The 20,516-nt window shown below is 37.2% G+C and overlaps 1 protein-coding gene and 1 pseudogene across 1 annotated transcript in view; one reads left to right on the top strand and one right to left on the bottom strand.

The window, feature by feature from the left end:
- LOC103274857 (clavesin-1) overlaps positions 1–20,516 on the bottom strand; it is a gene marked incomplete at its 5' end in the record, with an annotated part of 98,665 nt that overhangs the window by 72,579 nt on the left and 5,570 nt on the right. The gene's annotated exons all lie outside the window — the stretch shown is intronic.
- On the top strand, positions 10,253–11,242 carry LOC103274855 (annotated as a pseudogene).

The raw sequence follows: 20,516 nt of genomic DNA, 5'->3' as shown, positions 1-20,516 counted from the left end.
CTGCTAAGAACTTTAGAACCACATAAGTCTTTTTACTAATTTATATATGCTCAATATGAAAAACTGGCATATATCTCAACAGGCATTTATACATCTGTCCATCAGTTTACTGAGTGGGCTCCAAGCCCTGTGAATAAAAGATGCCTAAGATCTGACTCTGCCTATAAGAAATTTATTCCTTTTGGAGAGGCAAAAACTTAAATCGACAATGTTGAATTATAGCATAAAAATATGTGCACCAGGTTATGAGAATACACAAGAAGCCCACTTAAGCCAGATCTAATTCATTGACATACGTGGTCTGAGTCTGAGAAATTACCACTGTGCACTTACATCAGCAGCTCAGTAACGTTTCGTGACCTTGGTATATCAGTGTCTCACAGCTGTGTTTGTGTTGATGAATGCGGTGTTTTGTTGAGTGGCATTCATTATTGTTGCTGTGTGTTTTGGTGTGCCATCACAAGAATGTCAGAGCTTGAATTAGAGCTATGAACAAACATTAATTTCATGTGAAATTTGGCAAAAGTGGAAGTGAAATCAGGAACATGTTAGTCCAAGTTTATGGGGATAATGCCATGAAGAAAATGGCAGTGTGCAAATGGATTAAATATTTTTCTGAGGAGAGAGAAAGTATCACTGATGAAGAAAGGTCAGGATGGCCAGTAACAAGCAGAACTGATGAAAACATTGCAAAAATTCATTGATTTGTGTGTCAAAATTGTCGACTGACTGTGATAAGCATAGCAGACCAAATAAACATCGATAGATAGACAGTTAGAAAAATCTTAACTGAAAATCTTGACAAGAGACTGGTACAAGCAAAAATGGTCCCAAAGAAGCTCTTGCATCATGACAATGCACCAGCTCACACAGCACTGTCTGTGACAGAGTTTTTAGCCAGTAAACAAATAACTGTGTTGGACCACCCTCCCTACTCACCTGATCTGGCTCCCAGTGACTTTTATCTTTACTCAAAGATAAAGGAAATATTGAAAGGAAAACATTTTGATGACATTCAGGACATCAAGAGCTTTAATGAACATTCCAGAAAAAGAGTTCCAAAATTGCTTTAGCAGGTGGACTAGGTGCTGGTATTGGTGCAAAGCTTCCCAAGGGGAGTACTTCAAAAGTGACTGCAGTAATATTCAGCAATAAAATATATGGCATTTTTCCTAGGATGAGTTCATGAAATTAATTGTCAGACCTTGTATTTTTTAAATTAGTAGATTAAATTTTGGAAATTAGTAAACATTTGAGCTGCACATTGAAGTACAATTAGGAGGTGAAGAACAGGAATAAGATAGAAGGAGCATTAGACAGACATGAAGCAACGTGGAATGTTAGGAACTGCTTTCGGCTTACTATTGCTGGAGAACAATGTTTTGGAGATGGGGCTGGAAAAGATGGTACAGAGGGAGTGTCAAGAGATGAAGCTGGAAAATTAGGGACACTGCAAATCCAGGAAAGTCTCCTGTAACAGGCTATGGAGCATGAACTTTATCTGATAAAAAAGTAAGGATCTAATGAAGGATTTTAAAATAAAATGGTGGGGATCAACTGAACAAATATGGATGGAACAGAAGTTTCCTCAACATGGTACAGGGCATGTGTGAAAAATCACAACTAACGTGAGTTTTCTTTTAATGTTAATACTACTGAAACTTAAGTATTTGATGGAGAATGGAAAGAGTTGCCCTTATTGCGAGTAATAAAGCCTGATTTGATTATGAGCCTGCTTAATCACTCTTCATGTGTTTTTTCCCTTTTTGTCACTGTGTACATCAAAATTTTGGAAAATGCTTTAAAACAAAACAAAACAAACGAACAGCAAAAGAAGAAAGACTGAATAGCTTCTCCTAAAATCAGGAGCAAGGCAAGGTTGTCTGTTCTCACCATCTCTAGTCAACGGTGTACTGGAGCTTCTAGTCAGGGCATTTAGGCAAGAAAAAAAATAAATAAAAGGTATACAGATTGGAAAAGAAAACTATTTCTGTTTTCAGTTTACATGATCTAGTATATATAAAATCCTCAGAAATCCAAATTTAAAACTACTAGTACTAATCAATGGGTTCAGGAAAGTCACAAAACAACATATTAATGTACAAAACTCAACTATATTTCAATATGCTAGCAATGATGAATCCAAAAATAAAATTAAGAAATTAATTTATTTAAAATGTCAAAAGAATAAAAATCTAGAAATAAATTTAAGAAAAAATGTGAGACTTATAAGAGAAAAACTATAAAATAATGAAATGAAATTAAAGATCTAAATAAGGCCGAGTTCAGTGGCTCAACCTGTCATCCCAGCGCTTTGGGTGGCCCAGGTGAGTGGATTGCCTGAACCCGCGGGTTCGAGACCCACCTGGGCAACTTGGCGAGACCTCATCTCTACAATAAATCAAAAATTAGCCGGATGTGGTAGTGTGTGCCTGTAGTTCCAGCTACTTGGAAGGCTGAGGTGGAAGGATCGCCGGAGCCCAGCAGGTCGAGGCTGCAGTGGCTGGGAGCGGCCACTGCACTCCAGTCTGAGTAAAGAGTGAGACTTCAACTAAAAAAATAATAATAATAAATAAAATAAATTTGACCGTTTAAAAAAATCTAAATAAATGAAAAGACATCCCATGCTGATGTATTGAAAGACTTAATATTAAGATGGCAGTGAGTACAAAACCAAGAGAAATGGAAACATATCCATACAATATTAAGATGGCAGTGAGATACAAAACCAAGAGAAATGGAAACATATTCATACAAAAATGTACACAGGAATGTTCATAGCAGGGTTAGTCATAATAGCCCAAAGTAGAAACAACCCAAAGTGGTCTAGAGACTTCATGCAGTCTTTACCAAAATCTGAGCTCCTCCCCCTCCCCACAAAAATTGACAAGCTGATACTAAAATTCACATGAACATGCAAGTGACCTGGTAGCCCAAACAACCTTGAAAAATAAACATAAAGCTGAGTGACTCACATTTCCTGATTTAAAACTTATTACAAAGCTACAATAATCAAGACAATGTTGTACTAACATAGGATAGACATATAGATTGATGGGATAAAATTGAGGATCCAGAAATAAATACTTATCTTTATGGTCTTCTAATTTCTAACAAGGAAGCAATCTCTTTTGATGGGAAAAGAATAGATTTTTCAAAAAATGATGATGAGAAAACTTGATATTCTCATGCAAAAGAACGAAGTTGGAGACTGGGTGTAGTGCGCATTCTTGTAATCCCAGCAATATGAGAGCCCGAGGGAGGAGGATTGCTTCAGCCTAGAAGTTCAAGACTAGCCTAGGCAAAATAGCAAGACCTCCTCTCTACAAAAAAATCAAAAAATTAGCTGGGTGTGGTGGCACACCCCTGTAGTCCCAGCTATTTGGGAAGCTGATTCAGAAGGATCACCTGAGCCTGGAGGAGGTCAAGGCTGTGATCGTGCCCCTGCACTCCACTCAGGGTGACAGAGTGAGACCCTGACTCAACAATAACAGCCATAAAAAAGAATGAAATCGGAGCCCTATCTCACACTATACACAAAAATAACTCAAAATGAATCATAGACCTAAATGTAAAACATAGCCCGGGCACCCCCCTTAGGTCCCCTTCCACAGTGGGAGCTTTCCTGTCCTCTCAATAAATCCTTCTTTCAAACAAAAACAAAAACAAAAACATAGACCTAAATGTAAAACATAGGAGTAAATCTTCTTGACCCCGGCCTAAGTAAAAGATATGACAATAAAAGCACAAGCAGCAATAACAAAATAGATAAATTGGACTTCATCAAAAGTAAAACCTTTTATCTTTTAAACGATTATATTAATAAAGTGACAGGACATCCTATAGAATAGGAAAAATATTTAATTCAATTCATCTAGGGAATTTTATCCAGATCATATATGTATCTTTTATGATACAATAAGTAAAAGACAATCCAATTAAAAATTGGCAAAAGATTTAAACAGAAATTTCTCCAAAAAGATATTTAAGAAATGCCATAAAGACATGAAGAGATCTTCACTATCACTAGTCAGTAGGAAAATATAAAGCAAAACCACAACAAGATACTGCTTCACACCAGCAAATGTAACTATAATTGTAAAAACAGTTATTTAAAAAAAACAAGGTTGGTGAAAATGTGGAGAAATCAGAGCCCTCATGCATTGCTTGTGGAAATATAAAATAAAGCAATCACTTTGGAAAACAGTTTGGTAGCTTCTCAAAATGTTAAATATGGAGTTACCACATGACCCAGCAATTCTATTCCTAGATACACAACCAAGAGAAATGGAAAATATCCATACAAAAATGTACACAGGGATGTTCATAGCAGGGTTAGTCATAATAGCCCAAAGTGGAAACAACCCACATGGTCCATCAGCTGATAAGTGAAAAAAAAAGTGACACAGACTTGCAATGAAATATTATTCAACAATAGAAAGGAATGAAGTACTGACACATGCTACAGCATGGATGAACCTTGAAAACATTACTCAGAGGGAAAGAAGCCAGTCACAAAAGACCAAATATTGAGGATTCTATTTATATGAAATGTCCGGAATCAGCAAATCTATAAAGAGAGAAACTAGATTAGAGTTTTCTGAAAGCTCTGGGTAAAGTGGAGAAAGTGATAAATGGGTATGAGGTATTTTTGAAGGATAATAAAAATGCTCTGAAATTAGATTGTGGTGATGTTTATATAACTCTGTAGATACACTAAAAACCACTAATTGTGCACTTTAAAAAGTGTATTATATGATATGTGAATTATATCTCAATTAAGTTGTTTCATGCAAAGCAAATGAACTTTTAGAAATATACCTTTGTAACCAAAAGAAAGATGAAAAGGAAATACACCAAAATCTAACCTGTTGTTCCTCCAGGGCTAAGGAATTATGGTTAATTTTTTTTTCTTCGTACTTTTTGAAATTTTCCAAAATGCTCCAGCAAATTTGTGTTACTTTTTAATTTTTAAACTTACAATGAATATATTTATTCCAATAAATATAAAAGAAAATGCTGTATATTAAAAGACAGATTTGATTTTTAGAAAGACAATTATGGAAATGGAAACTTGTGAATTAATCAAAGGAAGCCTAGGCCACGGCGGAAAGAAAAAGTTAGGAAACAGCTGTGTCCCTGAGAAAGAATTGATAAGGTCTTGAACAAAAGCAGTATATCGGGATGAAGAGCAAAAGATGGGCAGTCTAAAAATATTAAGTAAAATTGGAAAACAATTATATATATTAAAAAAGAATAGATTCGTGAATTCAGTTATTTGTGATAAATGGATGAATGGGGAAACCTTTCAGTACCTTTGAAATAACTGACAAATGTGAGACAATACATATATTACTTCAAAACCAATTTTTATTTAAGGAGATAATGGTCTTTAAGCACAGGGTTAGAGTCACAGTCTTACCTTGAAACCCCACTCCTAAAGTTTGCAGTGAAGTGTCTGGTCACTAAACTAGCTGTGTAATGTTGAGCAAATGAGTCTGATTTTTTATCTATTTGTATAAGAAGATGCTCTAAACCAGTGAGTAGTAGTCCCTTGTCTAGCAGCCTTAGCATCATATGGGAACTTGACAGAAATGCAGATTTTCAGACCCCACACAAACAATACAATATCAGAAACTCTGTGTGGGCCCAGCAATCCTTTTTTTCTAATATTTATTTTTAATTGACAAATAATAACTGTACATGTTTATGGGGTACCATGTTATGTTTTGTCCTACGTATACATTGTAGAAAGATTCACTCAAGCTAATTAATGCATCTATCATCTGAACAACTTATTTTCATATGGGGAGGACGTTAAAATTCTATTCCTTTAGCAATTTTGAACTATACAGTCCATTATTACTAATTGTGGTCGCCACACAGTGCAATAGGTCACTAAAATTTACTTCTCCACTCCAATTGAAACTTTGTACTTCTTGGTAATCATCTTTCTTTTCCTTATGCCTTCCCTCTTCTCCAGCCTCTGGTAACCACTTTTCTATTCTCTGTTTATATGAACTTGGTTTTTTGAAATTCCATATGTAAGTGAGATTATACATTATTTGTCTTTCTGTGCCTAGCCTGTTCTGTGCCTGGACATTTAGCATAATGTCCTCCAGTTTAATCCATGTTATTGCAAATGACAGGATTTCCTTCATTTTTTTTTTTTTTGAATCAGGGTCACTCTTTCGCCCAGACTGGAGTGTAGTGGCATGCTCACGGCCACCCCAGCGTCAATCTGCTGGGCTCAGGTGATCCTTCAGCCTCAGCCTTACAAGTAACTGGAACTTACAGGCTTGCACCACATACCCAAGATCTCACCATGTTGCCCAGGCTGGTCTCGAACCCATGGGCTCTGGCAATCCTCTCATCTTGGCCTCCCAAAGTCCTGGGATTACAGGTGTGAGTCACAGCACACAGCCAGGATTTCCTTCTTTTTAAAGACTGTATATTATTCCATTTTATATGTATGCATATGTATGTATGTGTGTGTGTGTGCATGTGTGTATGTGTGTGTATGTGTGTGTACATAGGGGCACCAAAAACCTGGAATTTATTTATAAAAAATTGTGTATTTATTCTTACATGTTTAAACTTCAGAATACACCTATCAAGACACTTTTTCTTCTGCTTAGAACAGCATTTGAACCTGCCGATTTTTATGTCTTCTCGAGCTGCTGTCATTTTTTGTTTCACCTCTTCCACATCAGCAAAATGTTTTGCTTTGAGGAATTTTTTTCACCCAGAGAAATTTTTTAAAATGTTGCTCAGGGCAAGATCGGATAAATAGGAAGGTGGGGCACAGGGATCATGACGTTTTTGGTCAAAAACTGCTGAACACTCAATGCTGTGTGAGTATGTTCACCCGTAAATTACCCATCATGAAATAGGCAAATACATTGAAAAAAATCTAAAAAAAAAAATTTTGAAGCAAAACATAGCCTCTCACAACAATGCTAGCTGGTATACTGATGCCGATGGGTTCCTAGAACACTTACCTAGCAGGGGAAACCTGTGCTACAAAATAACTGTCCTCCAAAAATTAATTCCATTTTTTTGGGTCCCCTGTATATGTATGTATGTACAGGTAAAGGTATAGTTATAGTTGTAGGTATAAGTATGGGGGCGTGTGTGTGTGTGTGTGTGTGTGTGTGTGTGTGTGTGTAGTTAATATCTGTTAATATCAGTTAATTTGATAAGGAGTTAATATCCACAATGTATATGGAACTCAAGCAACTCAACAGCAGGAAAACAAATAACCCTATTTAAAATGGCCAAAGATTTGAACAGACATTTATGAAAAGAAGAGATATAAATTAACAACAGATATATGAAAAAAATTCAACATCTTTAATTATCAAGAAATGCAAGTTAAAACCACAATAAGATATCACCTTATACTTGTTAGAATGACTGTGATAAAAAAAGATGAAAGGTAAGTGTTGGTAAGGATGTGAGGAAAAGGGAACACTTGTACACTGTTGATGGGAATGTAAACTGGTACAGCCAACATGGAAAAACAATATGGAGAGATTTCTCAAAAATAAAAAAAAATAAAATTACCGTACAATCCAACAATCCCATTACCTGATACATATTCAAAGGATTAAAATTGATATGTCTGCATTCTCATCTTCATTTCAGCATTATTCACAGTAGCCAAGTTATAGAAGCAACCTAAGTGTCCATCAGTGGATGAATGGGCTAAAATAAATGTGGTATAAACACACAGGGAATACTGTACAACAATCTTTTTATTTTTTAAACTCAGACTAAAAATGTGGTATATATACACAAGGAATACTATACAACAATCTTTTTTATTTTTTAAACTCTTGTAGGAAGCATGCTAACACTTGAGTCCCATCAATATATACCATCCATAAGTTCTTTTTTAGATCTAAAATTGAGTTATCTAGAAGAGCTTAGGGAAACAAAAGTTTGCAAAGAATTAGTGATGAATTAGTAAGTAATGAATAAGATTTTAAGAGGTAAAAGGGTGGGTATATTGGCAGCAATAGAAAAACCTGTGGAAATGCAGAGATGGAAATGTTATATTTAGTTGTAATCAGAGAAGAAAATAAACAACTGAAGCAGGAAAGGGGGGCAGTATTGGGTAACACTGATAAATAAACTTGGACGAGCAAAGTAGGGCAGCTCTTAAATACTGAATAATAGGTTTATGCTTAGAGTTGATAATTTTTCCTATGTAGCTACTGTATTTGGGGTTAATAGAATTATTATATGTAACTAACTTTGTAAAGAAGGGTGTAATACATAAGACACTAAATTGTTAATAAACTTAAAGCAATGCAAGTATCATGGAAGAAAGCCATAAAAACAATCAAGAAATTAAACTCTGTACCAAAGCACTCAATAATATGCTCTTACCAGAGAAAAGTATTTCTCATTCTTTAGATCTATCAAATTGCCATTTATTTTGTAGCTTCTGAGCTCAGTCTTCTATATATTCTTTTCCAAAACTGACTTCCCCCTTCCAGGTTCTTAAAATCGACTTTAATTAGAACTTCACTCAGTTAATGGAAAAAGTTATTCACAATTTCTTCCAGATCCTAATGAGTCTACAGATTAGGGTATTAAGGATTACTTCTCTCAACTAATGACATTTCAGTTGAGCTAGCATTAACTTAATCTTCTTGGTTATTTCACATTGCTAATACTCTCCATTAAATATCTTTAAATTACTAAAATCCAGTCTATTATTGAAGCAGGAAAAATCACCTTTAGGACTATACACTTTAAAATTCTCCACTGTGAAAGGTATTTTCTATATCTTCACTCCAGCTTTTGAGCCCTACAACAACTGTCCTGTGTCTGACTGGTGCATCTCGTTTTTCCTTTTTTTCCACGTGGCCCAAAAGAGACACCAAGCTAATCTTGGTGCTGTCCTAGGAGTATGACCAGATGGTCCTTCCGCCTATGCCTGTTAGGAATTCTGGCACATGGTAAGTTGAATAAATAGACGTTGAATTGAAGTGAGTCTCATCTCTCCATCCTTTGCCAACTTACATTACTCATTCTTTTCGAAAACTGGTCGACATTTCTTACAGAAAGCATTTAATGAATAACGCTAGTTTGGGCCTCACTGTCCTTCTTAACAGTCGCTCAGCATTGATTTATCCACCTTCTAAAGTACTTTTTAGGATGCATTATCCAATAACTCATATAACAACACATTGAAATACATAGAGAAACAATTATGCTAGATTTCCTCCTTATATATTTTCAAATATGAATTCAAATAGATTAAAAACTAAATTAAAAAATCTATGTCTAGAAGAAAATACTGGCGAATTTTAGATAACATTCGGCATAAAGACTTTCTAAGTCTCAGCAAAGGCAGTTTAACAACCTTGACTGTGTAAACTTTTTTTAAACTGCTTTAAATGAGAAGGGCAAAATTAAGCACTACTTATTGTAAATGCAAGTTGTAAAAAATATTTATGACATGAGATAAAATGTTGATTTTTTAAGTAGCAAACATCTCTTAGTAATAAAACAGAATTTTAAAAACCAATCAGAAAATGGCTGAAGTACATTAACAGGCAGTACACAGAAAAGAGAATACACATTTCTAATAAACATGTGGAAAATTTTCCTACCTCATTAATATTCAAAGTAGTTGAAACAAATTAAAACAGTAAGATGCTGAGTGGTATAGGCATCGTGGAAGAGTCACAAATGACAAAGACTTATTTTTGATACTCATTGTTTGGTTTTTGTTCAGAAAGCAGACCCTCTCATATATTGCTGACGAATATACAAAAATCCTTCTCTAGAGCATCTTCAAGATGCATTTCACCTCTAGAAGTTTATCCTAAGGTATAAATCTGTGTAGCCAAAAATTTAGCTAGTTATTCATGTCATCATTCTATTCAACTCCCCCAAATTGGGAGCAATCTAAACAATCAAAAGTTGGGAACTGGTTAATACATTATCATAATTAAACAAAGGTGTTGACACAGGATGGCCAGCAACATCAGAGCTCGCTCCACTCTAACGGGGAAGCAGCACATTAAAGAAACTGAATTGTATCTGCCCCTATTTCCAGCAGACTCATGTTCAAATTTCACTCACAAAAATCCAGAAAAATTTTATAATATAAAATTATGGGGGGAAAAGGAACCTGAACTTTAGTAACACAGTTGGAACAACTCACAGTGACAAGAGGTAAGATTTAATTTAGTGGATTTTCTGTGGTTGTTGGATGTTCGGTAGACTCATGGTGATGGAAGCTGCAATTTTTTTCTTACAGGAGTAAGAAATTGCTGGAGGTTGGTTCTTCTGACAGCAACCCGACGCAAGCCAAGGATCTGGGGATCTTCTCACTATCCCAAGATCTGAGTGGGTCATTCTTTGAAGGATGTGCATGTTCAATCATAAGTGTGACAAAAAACTGAGTAGCAGGAAGCTTATGTACTCAATGACAAGTTTGACTCCAAGAGACATTTCATTTTGAAGATGTGTAATATCACCCTCTTGCTGAAAGCGCTAGTTCCCCTGTTGAAGTTTGCTGGAGATTATAGTGGGGTTGACACTATTCAAAGCCTCTTATATTCTCATAACGATTTCATGAATACTTCTCACCAAGGGTACCCACACCAGAATTTCGAGGAAGCAACAAGTTTCTTAATGCAACTTTCCCAACTGGAGTAACATATTGTATGGGACATATGAATCTGACTGTTGGTACTTATTATACTCTGGATTTTCCAGAGAGTTAGGTGATCAGTCAGCCAGATCAAACCCCGGAATTTCCAATGCATGAATTTGACTCAACAGTTATGGGTCCGTTCTACAAGAAGGATGGTGTCACTTCAAAGGACATCACTCATGGGAGTTGAATTCATGGTCTGATACCAGGTTCTGTCATTGATGCCACACTATTCAATCCTTGGGAGTAGTCAATAAATGGATGAAATAAGATGGTACTTACTGAACTATTCACATCACTCCAGAACCAGAATTTTCTTATGTTAGTTTGAAACAAACTTAAGCCAGACCTCCTAAGATGACCTGATCAGGAAAGTTGTGAAAGTCTTCTAGCCAGGGAAATTTGTGACCACCTTGTTTTTTAATCAGAGTTCTAAATGTTACACTGTGCATTCTTTGCCATAGAAGATTGAAGGTTTTATGCATCTTGATTGCCAGAGTGTTCAATGATTACAATTTTGTTTTCACCAGTTTTGCTAAGGAGCAGTAACAACAGCAGAATTGATTAAGAAAAATGAAGGAAAAATGCAAAAAGAGAACACATGTAGAAGGTGATGGCTGCTTTCTAATGTCGATACCAGGGGCCTTACTTTCTGTTACCACCACCTTGTAGATGCAGAAAGTATTACATGTAATGATAGTGTAATCATTCTGAATTGTATGAATTAGTATATCAAAGAGTTAGACAACTTGCATAATGCTGTCTTCTGTGTTTAGGTATTCTCTGACACTCTTGCTGTGAGATTGAAGTGCATGTAGAAAAAAAAACCTCTTACCATATGAAACTCTACAACATTTGTGAAAATTCAAATTGGTTTATGCACAATATAATATTTAATATTTTTCCAGGTATCGTTCAAAACCTTCTGCAGACAAGGTTTTCGTCCTTACTCAGTGTTGGCCTCAGCCTAACCATCTGGGACTGTTCTATTAAACTGCTGCCAGAATTTTACAACCAGTTACCTTCACTTTCTAGAGCACATTCCTCACTAATGTTATTGAAACAAATTTCTACTTCATACAGATTTTTTTTGTTTTGCAATAGCAGTTAAAGTTTTTCTTCCATGAAAAAGATAACAACGGAATGTTATGCAGTTATAAATGTTGCTGAGGTAAAATATATAAAGGACTAAAAAGCAGTTCTCTGTAATGTGAAAAGAGCAAATTCTCAAGTTTAAAATGTCTATTTCTGAGTTGAGTTGTGTATAATTTTCAGTCTTATTTTTATTTATTAGGATTAATAGCATTTAAAGAATCTTTTTAGAGTTAGAATGTTTAATGAGCCAGGCGTGGTAGCTCAAGCACAAGTAATCCCAGCATTTTGGGAGGCCAAGGCAAGAAGATTGCCTGAGCGCAAGGGTTCGAGACCAGCCTAGACAACCTCATCTCTACAGTAAGTCAAAAAATTAGCCGGGCCTGGTGGTGTATGCATGTAGTTCCAGCTACTTGGAAGGCTGAGGCGGAAGGATCACCAGAGCCCACAGGTCGAGGCTGCGATGACCATGAGAGTGCCGCTGCACTCTCGCTTGGGCAACAGAGTGAGACTCCGACTAAGAAAAAAAAGAATGTTTAATGAAATCTCAAGAGTGGGGTTTTGGGAGTTGAAGTTTGGTTTAGACAATGCTGCAGATTTCAACCACTGGAGGCACTTAGAGCACTTATTGTTCTTCCTCTTCCAGGAATTTAAGAGCTCTATCTTGGTCATGTAAAAACTATTTTCACTATTAAATAACTATCTTCACTCTCATAAATCCTCAGATAATTATAAGTTCTGGAGCTCCTAAGGTATACAAGTGACTAAGGATTTGTCTCTTAAACTAAAATTTTTATATCATGTTATAACAATTTTAGATGAAAATCTCTCTAATATTTTATATATTTCCATGATATCTTCACTAATACTTTTTGGACGTTATTGAGACACTTCCAGATAGCTCAGATCACGGCTGTGTACATCCTATCTGAGTCTATGATTTATTGGTGTCCTCAGGGCTACCATGGTACGTTAACGTATATGCTAAATGACTTCAGTCATGATGCGTTCTAGCTTCAGCAGTTACATTTTTATGCGACTTGGGTTTCTTCCCTGGCTGTCAGCTGTTATTTCTTGATATTGTCTATACGCTAATGTGGACTAGCCTTTCAGTCATATTCTTGTTTAAGACTTCTAATATGTAATGAGCTTGGAAACCACATGACCAAATCAGCAAGTGTTATGTGCAAAATGAGAATAAACAGGCTCTAAGTGAAAGTTTAAGGGATTTTCTTAAGAATAAAGTGTGTTCATTGTGTTAAATAAAGCAAGCCAGGAACAGAAAGTTAAACATTGCATGCTCTCACACGTGGAAGCTAAAAAAAATGTTGATCTCACAGAAGTAAAAAGTAGGACAGAGGATACTAGAGGCTGGGAAGAGCAGGGTAAAAGGAGGGCTAGGGAGAGATTTGTTAAAAGATACACAGTTACATCTAAATAGAACGAAGTTTTAGTGTTCTATGCAACTGTAGGATGACTATAGTTAACAAAAATATCGTTTCATATGGCTAGAAGAGAGGTTATTAGTTGTTCCCAAACACAAATGATAAGTGTTTGAGATGATGAAAATGATAATCAGCCTGCTTTACCACTGTAAATTGAAATAGCAATATGTATAATTATTATACCAAATAAAAATAATGAAAAACACAACAGAAAAAAAGAACGAAGTGTATAAGTTCAATGCAGTCATTTTATAACATGTATTTTATTCTGTAGATCCTATATTTTATAAGATACAATAGCTGTGCTATTAAATTCCACAAAGACAACGTGCTACTGCATTTTTTAACTTCAAAATTTCAAAAAATAATTTTATTTATTAAATTCCAAATATAGACATTAGTAGTCTTATATCTTTAATGAAAAAGGTACTGACATATAAGACACCAAAGAATTGTCATGCCACAAAAGAATGATTGACTCAGACAGGAACACCTGGACATAGATGGTAAGTCCTTTTTTTTTCTATAAATTAAACTTGCAAAATTATCTTGGAAGTCAAGATAGTGGCTACCTTTGGAATCAGTTAATGATAGCTCATACCTGTGGGTCACAGTTACTATTTTTTCTTGATCTGCATTTGGTTAATTAGATTCTTTCATTTTCTGAAAATTCACTGAGCTGTACAGTTATGATGTGAGTAGTTCTCTGAATGTATTTGCATGTCAAAAAAGGTTTATTATGCAAATATAAGATTCTTCTAAATATATAAATAAGGAACTGCCTTTGAAATTTTGTCTTTGGGCTCAAAGGGGTCAACAAGTCTTACTGGTTTCTTAGTAACAGATAATTTCTTTTGGCAAAAGTGGCCTATACTTCACTACCTATTTATTCTAACAAAGTACACTTTCTCCCATAGTGGTATACCACAAAAAGTCTAGGGTCTTTAGTTGATATCCAAGGCAACTAAAACTTTATTAGAATTGATGTTTGATTGATTATTGTTCCAATTAATCATTTTCATATTTTGAAGTGATTATTTGTTGATCTCATGCGCTGCTTATTCAAAGGGCTGTTGGAGGATCAATTATGGTACTGTGTGTGAAAGTATTTTAAGAGCTAGACTATTAGGTACTATCACTGTCATCATTATCAGCATCATCATCATTTGTTTATTTTTAACCTAAAGATAGAAAGAGTCGAAAATAGAAGCTTTTTTGAGATGTCTGTCACTCCACGGTTGTTTTCTTTATTTCCTGTATCATGAACACTGAACTGCCTTCTGGGATACAAATCCCCAGGTCATAAATGGCCAATATGTGACAGGTTTGCTCATTTACCATCCACAATGAAGACAAACGTCACAAATCAATCTCAGCATACTTTTCCGTAGAGCCTGGTGTTTACATCAGAATTCTTCTCAGCACTGCATTCTAATTATTTAGATTTGGTATATGACGGCAAACTTATGTAGTCATTTAGGTTATTTCTGTAGAGGTACAATTATAGATTCATAGCATTAAGTGATGAGAAGGGTTGCAAGTAACTGTGTAGTCCAGTGTTAACAAGTGTAGTCCTTGGACCTCCAGCAGCAGCACTTGGGAATTTTTTAGAAGTGCACATTCTCAACCCCATACTCCTAACTGAATCAGACACTGCAAGGTTAAGGTCCTAGAATCAGAGTTTTAACAAGCCCTACAGTGATTGTGGGAGCGATAAATTTTGAGAACCACTGCGCTAGTATAACTCCCTTCATTCTTGCTCATGAAGAATCCTAGATCTACACGTGTTAAGACTATTTCCCAGGTTTATCCAGGCGATTAGTTGTAAAACAGAAACAAAACCCAACTTTCAAATTCCCCCATGCTATCTTGGACAAATAAAAACTTGCAAGAAAATATCCCTCTAATTTTCTACCTTGAGTTTCTAAGTGGAAATTTTTGTCATAACCCAGCATCTTTTGGAAGTCACTCATCCAACATCCTCAGTTTCTGTGGTTCAGTTGTAGAAACCTGGGTGAGCTCATAATCTCACCTGACCAGAGCCCACAGCCAGGCTCTTCACACTTGCTAAGAATGCACACGCTAGAGGTCACTTACAGCTGAAACTGTGCTCATCTTTATCTTTTGGAAAAACCTTATCTGAAAATAAAGTCAGTACTGAGAAAAGTGTGACTGAGAGATCCACAGACAAAGAGAGATTTGAGTTCTCATGACATTTGTCACTTCAACTCCAGGTCTAGCTAAGACTGGAAGATGGAGTAGCTCTGAATTGTTCTGTAAGTAAGTGTCTCCTGCTCACTTTTTGTTGTGCTTGAGCTTAGTTTGAGTTGATTGTCTATTCTTTTAAACCAAAGAACTGACTGATTCTTTTGCATGGGGCATTATTTTAATATCTAGGGTTTAATCACCAAAAAATGTGGGTTGTGTGGGGCAAGGAATTTTTTTTTTTTCTGACAGGGGAGTCTTTCAAGAATGCCAGGTACTGCTTAACTCTGATGCCAGGTCCCGTAGGACACTGACAGGACTAGAAACTATATTTTCTGCTAATATATTACATAATATATTCAGAACAGAGTCCCTGGACAGTCATGTTACACCTCATTTCATGATAATGAGAGGCAGAGATCTCCTATTTGATGCAGAGAAATAATAACCTGTAACTAAACAATTCACAAAGGTCAATCTTTTGTCAAGACCAATCTTCCACAGTTGTGTGAAGGCCCTTACTATATTCCTCTGGTGAAAGTTTTGTCTGACAGAACAGTAAGATGGAATACTTCCTTAACTATCACCTTCCTGCTCCCTCTTCTCTGATTCCCTCTATGCCCCAACCCACTGTGATCTGTGACACATTTTTTGACAGAGTTGTCTTCCTTCCTCCCCCTCCCTCCTCAACCCAGAATTCTCTGGATGACATCCCCACCACTGCATTGCAATGGATTTCCTCCTCCAATCCCCGCTCCCTTAGTTTCTGTCCTGATTCTTCTCACAGCTCCCTATCCCCATCTCCCCTCTCTCCTTTGTGGGCTGCTCCTCATCTGATTTGTTTATGATACGTTCCTCTTCACTTGAGTGCTTTTCTCAGCCACTGCTTCTCATGGGTTTGTTTTTTCTGGAATGATCTTTTCTCTTGTTTCAAATACCACCAAATTTGTGGATCCAGACTATGTATCACCCCCCGTCCAGCTCAGATTTAATATAAACAATTAAGCTATCCCATAGAATTTTAAATTCAGTATCTCTGGTTCTCAAATAATGCCCACGGCTGCCTGTTTCTGGCTGCATGATCCCACTGGTTAGCACCACCATCCACCTTAGCTTCACACCTGACCTTCATCCTTGACTCCTCCATGACTTCCCATGAATTCAACCCCCAAGCACTGCCTTATCTTGCTTCCTACTTGGCTACGGAATTCCTTCTAGTTTAGATTCTTATGATTTCTTACCTGAATTATTGCAATTGCCTCTTAATTGAGTCTCTGGACTCTGAATCTTCCCTGCTCATAGCCACCAAATCAACCCATGTAAAATATGAATCTGAAGATAGAAAAGTGGAACCTCATCAAACTGAAAAGCTTCTGCAAAGCCAAAGAAATCATTAAGAGAGTGGCGACACAGCCCACAGACTGGGAAAAAATATTTGCCAACTGTGTATCTGACAAAGACCTAACATCCAGGATCTACAAGGAACTCAAATGTGCAAAAAAGAAAAAAAAAGTCCCATTACAAAGTGGGCAAAAGATATGAATAGACACTTCTCAAAAGAAGACATACAAGCAATCAACAGATACATGAAAAAATGCTCAGCCTCACTATTCATAAAAGAAATGCAAATTAAATCACACTGAGATACCACCTAACTCCAGACAGGTTGGCCATCATTAATAACTCAAAAAACAACAGATGCTAGAGAGGATGCGGGGAAAAGAGAACATTTCTAAACTGTTGGTGGGGGTGTAAACTAATACAACGTCTGTGAAAAACAGTTTGGTGATTCCTAAAAGATCTAAAAATTGACCTTCCATATGACCCCACAATCCTCCTTCTGGGAATATACCTGGAGGAACTCAAATCACTCTAAGAAAAAGATACCTGCACACACATGCTTATTGCAGCATTATTCACAATAGCAAGAACACGGAACAAACCGTGCTGCCCAGCAAAAGAGGACTGGATAAAAAAATGTGGTACATATACACAATGGAATATAACACAACCATAAAGAACAAAATCATGAACTTCACAGCAACCTAGATGGAATTAGAGTCTATAATACTGGGTGATCTTTCACAGAAACAAAAAACTGAGTATCACATGTTCTCACTCATAAGTGGACCTTGAACAACTACTGTAATACTATAAAAAATGATTGACAGTAGCAGAAAACTGTGGGGGTGGGGGAACATGGGGCGGGCAGGTGGGATTAACAGTAGTGGAAATCTGCCTGAGGAAGTGGGGGCACACCTCATCAACAAGGGTACCTGCACAGTGAATATTTGTATACCTATCCCTGAATTGTACCCCTCAATTTTAAAATAAAAAAATTTAAAAGTTAAAAATAAAAAAAAAAAAATGTGGTACATATACATGATAGAATATTATGCAGCCAGAAAGGACAAAATTATGAACTTTGCAGCAACTTGGATGGACTTAGAGTCTATAATACTGAGTGATCTATCACAGAAACAAAGAACTGTGATGTTCTTTGTCCCACATGTTCTCACTCATAAATGAACCTTGAACAATTATCGTAATACTATAAGAAAGGGATTGGCAGGGTGGGAAACTGCCGGGGGAGGTGGGGCAGGATTGACAGTATTGGAAAACTGCCAGGAAAGGGCAGAGCACACCTCATCAACAAGGGTACCTGCATAATGAACATTTGTATACTTAAGCCTGAATTGTATCTCACATCTTTACAATTAAAAATTAAGAAAAAAAATACAAATCTGTGTTGCCATCTTGCTTCTGTATGTTCAGTGGCTCTCTTGTCTACAGGAAGAGAGCAAGCTCCTTAGCATGGCACATGGGCACACGAAATCCTTGCCTGGCACTTGTGCATGCCTGGAAAATGAAACTAATTCTGTTATGCTTATCAAGCTCTCTGTGTGTCTTTGTCATGTTATATCCACCACCTGCAATCACTTCCACTGTGTTTTCACTTGCTATTCCACACTCCTCTGCTAAGAATCAGCCAGGCGGTGGTCTCGCCCTGGAAACTATTTCTGACTCCTTATGGCTGGACTAGATTCCTCCTCTGGGATTTTAATAGCCTTGTACATATCTCTTTTTCTGCACATTGTTTTCATCATATCATCATTTCTTTATAGGTCTGCCTCTGATTTGAACAATGACCTTCCTGAGGGCAGGGAATGCATCTGTTTACCCTTGTGATTTGTTGAAAGTAAAGGCTTAATGACTGTTTCCTAAATGGGTGAATCAGAGGCTAGGTTTATAATGCATGAGAGTTGAGAAACACCCATCAATCAAAAGTATGCCAGAGTTAGACCTATTTAATTGCAACTATTTCAAGTGGGCCATACTGATCCTGCCATCAGGAACACCAGAGTGTCATTAGCCTTAATTATCTTCCTGAGTTTAATTGATACTTAACAAGGTAGAACATTAGAGACAGTATTTTATTTCTCTAATATTTCCATAATAACATATTGCACTGTTGCAAATTCGAAATTACAGCTTTGTGACCTGAGAAGGTAAAACACAGTTTGCCTAGAGGAAAAGTGATTTTCAAGTGTATTTGGAGTGTTTAGAAAACATGAATTAAGAAACTTTTTCATAAAATAAAAGTATCTTTTTCCTTCAATCCGTTCCCATTTAATATTTTTTGATACATGAAACCTGTACAGATAAATAAAAGATGCTGTAAATGCTACTGCTGAAAAGAATCCTACAGGATCAAAGAAGTGAGTTTCAGGCTCCTTAATCACTCAACTGCCAAGTCATTGGTAGTGGATTCCACCCTCGATGATTGAGTGATAAAATGATCACACCACACGAATAAAAAGAAAAAACACTTTGAGTGCCACTGCATGGGCAGATGACACCAATCTGATCTGAAGTCATTACTCTTGGTGAGTAGGGATAAGGAACTCCCTTCTTTAGGACCAGTGAACATGCTGGTGAGGTCTGATTTTCAGAGATGCAAATTACAGAGCTAGGGCAATGGAGAGCAATTTCACTTAAATGAGTACATTAGGGCCACAGGGGCCCCCACAACAAGGGCTGGCCTCTTTAGTCTTTCAATAACACTCTAACATCCAGTGGGCACTGGCACTTTTTTTTTCTGAGTTGGAGTCTCATTTGTCACCCAGGTTGGAGTGCAGTGGCACACTCACGGCCACCCCAGCATTCACCTGCTGGGCTCTGGCAATCCTTCCGACTCAGCCTTCCAAGTAGCCGGAAGTACAGGTGTGTGCCACCATGCCCAGCTAATTTTTTTTTTTTTTTTAATTGGAGTCTCACTCTGTCGCCCAGACTGGAGTGCAGTGGCACGCTCCCGGCCACCACAGCCTTGACCTGCTGGGCTCTGGCGATCCTTCCTGCTGGGCTCTGGCGATCCTTCTGCCTCAGCCTTCCAAGTAGCTGGAACTACAGGCATGCAGTTACCGCACCCAGCTAATTTTTTTATTTATTGTCGCGACGAGGTCTTGCCAAGTTGTCTGGGCGGGTCTGGAACCTGTGAGCTCAGGCAATCCACTCACCTTGGCCTCCCAAATTGCTGGGATTACAGGTTGAGACACCAAGCCTGGCTGCAGGCACTTTTCATGTGCTATTTGATTCCCTCCATAAACCTACATGGTGGATACTGTTATGACGCCATAATTTACAGATGAGACAGACCCAGAGAGTGAGTGACTTGCCTTAGGTCTTTGAGTGGCAGGCCAGGATTGAAGCCCAGATAGTGGACTCTACTCTCACACCAAAGTGTGTGTTTGTACTAGCAGCATCGACCTCACCTCTAAGCATTTTAAAAGTGTAACTTCTTGGGATCTGCAACAAAATCAGCTGGACTCTGGGAATGGAGTCCAGCCAGGTGGGTTGTACCAAGGCCTCTGGGGGAGTCTGATGTGCTTAAAGTTGAGATACATCACATTCAACTATAAGACAATGTGCTAGAGAAGAGCCTCTCAAACTTTAATGTGCAAACAAATTACCTGTTGAAATGTAGCTTCTGATTCAGTAGGTCTGGGATGGAGTCTAAGAATCTTTTCCGTCCCTCCCCTCCCCTCCCCTTCCCCTTCCTCCTTTCCCTTCCCTTCCCCCCCTCCTGTCCCTTCCTT

Source organism: Carlito syrichta, unplaced genomic scaffold (genome assembly GCF_000164805.1).
Source record: "Carlito syrichta isolate Samal-C Ts95f unplaced genomic scaffold, Tarsius_syrichta-2.0.1 Scaffold315076, whole genome shotgun sequence".
Lineage (NCBI taxonomy): Eukaryota > Metazoa > Chordata > Mammalia > Primates > Tarsiidae > Carlito > Carlito syrichta.
The sequence above is the reverse complement of the archived record's forward strand: the minus strand, read 5'-3'. Positions and strand labels throughout refer to the sequence as shown.